General features: G+C 43.0%; 1 long non-coding RNA gene across 1 annotated transcript; it reads left to right on the top strand.

The window, feature by feature from the left end:
* The first annotated feature begins 1,975 nt into the window (after positions 1-1,975).
* Positions 1,976-3,656, top strand: LOC115247676 (uncharacterized). Its single transcript, XR_003886772.1, has 3 exons — positions 1,976-2,104; positions 2,392-2,478; positions 3,475-3,656. It is a non-coding gene; the product is annotated as an uncharacterized lncRNA (long non-coding RNA).
* The last annotated feature ends 790 nt before the right edge of the window (positions 3,657-4,446 follow it).

Genomic DNA, 4,446 nt, shown 5'->3' on the forward strand with positions numbered 1-4,446 from the left:
TTCATTTTCCTGTACGTACGGCCCGTAAAACGCCCCCGTGGGCGAAACATTCATTGGTCACAGTTGAATACTGTTCCAATTTAGAAAAGCTCAAACACATAATTGGAACCATATTAGAGGGTGTGCGCATTCTCATTACGTCTGCACGTGTGTTCGCACATGCAAATGTGCGGGTGAGAGTCCAGGCGGACCTGGTTTTGTTTAGAGCGCCTATGACGAAATGGAGGCTGCTGGAGGCGGAGCTGGAGGTGGTTAATGGCTGCCGACAGGGGGGGAAAAAGAGGCCTGGGAGATTTTTATCAAACACACATGAACATTGAGAAAGGTGGGGGGTGCACATTTATGTTTCTCAAGATGGCAGCACACACGCTGGCAGGAAAAGAGTGCAAAAGCGGCAAGAGAACACGTGTGCTCACTTCAAAGTTGTCATGTGAGGGAAGAAAAGAACCTGAGGAATAAACAGAGAAGAAAAACAGCGGCGCTGAGGCCCCGAGCGAGCCCGTAAAATGTAAACAAGTGCGGGAAATGAAACAGCGGGAAAACTCCTGAGAAACGCACCGATCGACTTTCCCCATCGCGCTCTTTAGCCAGCAGTAATATGTCAGGCTTTCATTGTGTTTGTAATCTGATAAGGCTTTATGGTTCCTCCTGCTATTAGTGTCATCCATTGTCATTTGAGGTGGCGAGATGGCAGCCTGTGGCACTGACCTCTCACACATCCCACATTCTTCAGTGAATGACGGATTATGTTAATAGGCACGCCTCTTTCTGCCACCAGAATGTGTCTTGAGATGGAGATCCGAGGACTGAAGAACTGCCAACGTTCGAGGAGGGGATTTACACCGTGTTTTGTCTCCCCCTAGAGGCGGGAGACCTCTCAGCTCCAGTTCTCGCTCCCAGGATCTCACTGTGGGAGACTTCCTCTTCCCCGCGCCTCCTCTGTTTCATTCCACATGTCCGAACCAAAACAGACGCTACATGTGGCCAAGAGAACCTTTCCTGCGTCGCCTCGGCTTTTTGGGAACACGGTCCATTTGACTCTGCGGGCCTTCGTTGCAGGGCTGATTGAATTCTGGAGTCTGTTTATTTCACAGCACATCAAGCAGATAAATTCCAAATACAAATACGTGCCATTCATACTTTCCCTTCGATTTAATTCACATGGTTATGATTTGTGCTCTGTCTTGGTTTTACGCTGCAATAATGCATAGATTAAAAAAAAAAAAAAAAAAACCTTGTGACCCGAGCTTTTGAGTAAATAATAAATTCTGTGTTAAACCAGGGCGAGCAGCCGCTCCTCAGTGAGCGTAATCAGCAAATAGATAACAATAACCATTCGGTTTTATTCTGCCAAATAATCCCTGTCAGATATTAATTAACATTTGAATCTTTTATTCTCTTCAGTATTTCATGTGTGGGAACAGAGCTGCGCTCCTCTCCCCTCTGCCAAACTGGAAACATGCCTCTGCTGATAAGTATCGAAGTGGACAGCCTCCAAGAATACTGCATAACGCAGAACTACTTTTTTGGGGGGTTTTCATTCTGAATAGAAGATAAGTGTTTTTTGGGGGAGGGTGTCCGAGGTGTATTCCTGCTTTTGGGATGGACTCCAGCACTCCCAGTGACCCTGATTAGGGATAAATGATGGTGAGGAGAAGATGGATGAATGGTTGAACAACCATGTCGAGGGAGGTCACCTTCCATTTATGGAGCCTCCACTGACACAAAGAAAATATAACAAACAATGTTTCTGTGTGGTTCTCAAAAGAAAAAGAAAGACAAGGAAAAAAAGCTGCTGTGGTTCTGAAGAAATATAACTCTAAATCCTGCAGATTTTTTTACAGGCTGCATTATGACAATTACAGCCAAACGGGACTGCAGGACATTTAATAATGATGCAAATGTTAAAAGCTTTGAACTCTCCGGCCCAGTTGTCCTCAGTGAATGGTGCTTAATGAAATAATAGATGGCTGAGATTGAACATTATGGAAGACTTTTCAGAGTGACCCTGAGAACAGGACGTCATGCTGAACAGTCGTAGCGTGCTTGGGGGGCTAATAAAAGGTGGTGGCAGGAGCTAGGCAAAAAATATTTCTGTTTTAAGGTGGGTAAACCTCCGCGCCATCACTTATATTATATTATTATGTCTGCTGTCATTATATTACATTGTCTTTTATTTTGAATTAGAAGTGGCTTCTACTCTCATCTCTATTGCGTTGGGTTTTTCTCTCTTCTGAGGACAGATGTTGCAGTACCGCAGAAATACAGTGGGGGCAGTGTTGGGGCAAAAATGCAACAAGATTAACAAAACGCTACAAAGAAATAATCGTTCAGCTACTTCTGTGTGACACGATAAAAGAAAAGGTTAAATTCATTTTTGTTCTTGCCTAGGCTGGCTGGGAACTACACAATAGATGGACAACATCAAAGGAGAAGCACACCTTTCTTTGAGCAGTGACGGATGCGCTGCATCGAAACGTAGGTGTCTATTTTGCTCTATAAAGAAAATGTTAGTTACATTCGTCTGAGACCACTTTTAATTTTTCATGTAATATTAGAGACGTAGCTACAATCCAGAAGATGTCCTCATACGAGTGTTAAAAGTTCAGCGTGCATGTGGGTCCCGTAGGTGAGGAGGTGCTGTGTCTTCAGCTGCTTTGCATCACAGATAATGAGATGCTTCCCTGACCCCACCAGTTGTTTCCAAAGTGAAATTGATGGATGAGAGTCCCACCTCTGAACCTTATCTGGTGTGGAGCTTTGCATTATGGCTACATCTGGAACAGAGATCATGACTTGTGCATGGAGTCTCAAGTGTGGACGTGACCAGACTCCGTTGCCTGGTTTAGAAATGCCAAGCCACCAAAGTTGCTCACTTCCTGCGCAAGTTTCCATCCGAGCTTCTGATGTCATGGCTTGTAGCGTCTAACCTGGCCTAGTAAAAGAACAGCCTGTCTGTTATTCTCTTTATCTTTTTCTTTAAATCTTGATGATGAAAAAATCCCTACATTACCACCACTATAGGCTGCAGGAATGATCACAGGCTTTAACGTTTGTTTTGGGAAATCTGTTCTTGGATAATGGACAGATGTTTCCCACTCATATCTGTTGAGGCTTTCTGTGTGTGAAAAGCCCTTCTTACATTCCCATGATGACTTCGTAATGATTTACATCTGCTTTTTATCAACATTGTCAACTTTCAGGGTTATGGATTCAGTGAAAACACTATTAGGGGGACGTTAGTGGCAGCCTTTTCCCTCGGGTCCCCTCCAGGCTTCTCTCAAATGGTCCTCCGTACCATCGAGGGGTCCCACGGGTGGGATAATGACAGTCGACGATCTTTTCATGAGCGCACTCATCATGTGGACCGGCTCCACAGTAGTGTTAATATTTTACCCTGGATGGAACCGTTTGACAAGGCTAGATTTATTCAGCAGAAATTTACTGGCATAGTTCTTTTTTTTTTCTTTACAGCCACCTAAGTGATACTGTTGCGGTCCCTCCCGTGCCATCACAGCCGCTCCCAACGGTTATGAGGTGGACAGAGGGGCTCTGATGGTGTCCTGCAGGTTTTGAGGTCAGACCCAGTAATGTTGGATTAGATTCGGATCTGGAAACTTTTCCCAGCAGAGCAGCAACATCATCAGTATCGACTTCACTTGTCATTGTTTATGATGTTATGGCTGACTGGTGGTCTGGACAGGATGAGGACCAAAATGGAAGACTTGAGCTTTATAATGATGAAGACCACATTTTAGGGTTTGAAACCATGTGACCATATTTCTGCTGCACTTACTGCCCGCTGGCAGGCATTCCCAGAATTCTACCTCCAATTATTTAAAAAAAAAAAGTCTTTCACCCTGAACTCCTTATTTAATGGAAGATGAATTTATTTGTTTGATATTTTTACATGATTCTCTGTGACTATGAAAACAGGAACTGCTTTTTTTCCAATAATTGTGTAATGCTCTTTGAGCTGATGCACTTGAAGGAGTTTTCTGCAGCTGGAAACATCTAAACACATCATGAAGAAAGTTATTTTAAGGACACACATGTGGCTAATTATGCAAATAAGACAGCAACCCGCACAAATCCCATATATGTGAAACAAAGGTCAAAATATGCTGCAGGTAAAATTCTAAAATGTACAATTTTTTTACGGAGCGTACTCAGTAATTTATTTATTTGAATGACAAATTAAATCCAGTTCAGTGGCAGAACTCCAGTGTTAATGTAAAAAAACTGATGATTATTGTGTCATCACATCCAGAAGTATCAGAATTTGGAATTAGCCACATAATCCTTGTCAGTTCCATAATAACTATACTGGGGATGGTTTGAATTTAGACTGATCCAAGAAAATGACACGAAATGGAAAACGAAGCAAGGAGCCAAAAATGATCTCTGACAACTTTTGACACATTCAATTAAAAACATTCAGAAAAC

This window comes from Takifugu rubripes, chromosome 21, assembly GCF_901000725.2.
Source record: "Takifugu rubripes chromosome 21, fTakRub1.2, whole genome shotgun sequence".
NCBI classification, from domain to species: Eukaryota; Metazoa; Chordata; class Actinopteri; order Tetraodontiformes; family Tetraodontidae; genus Takifugu; species Takifugu rubripes.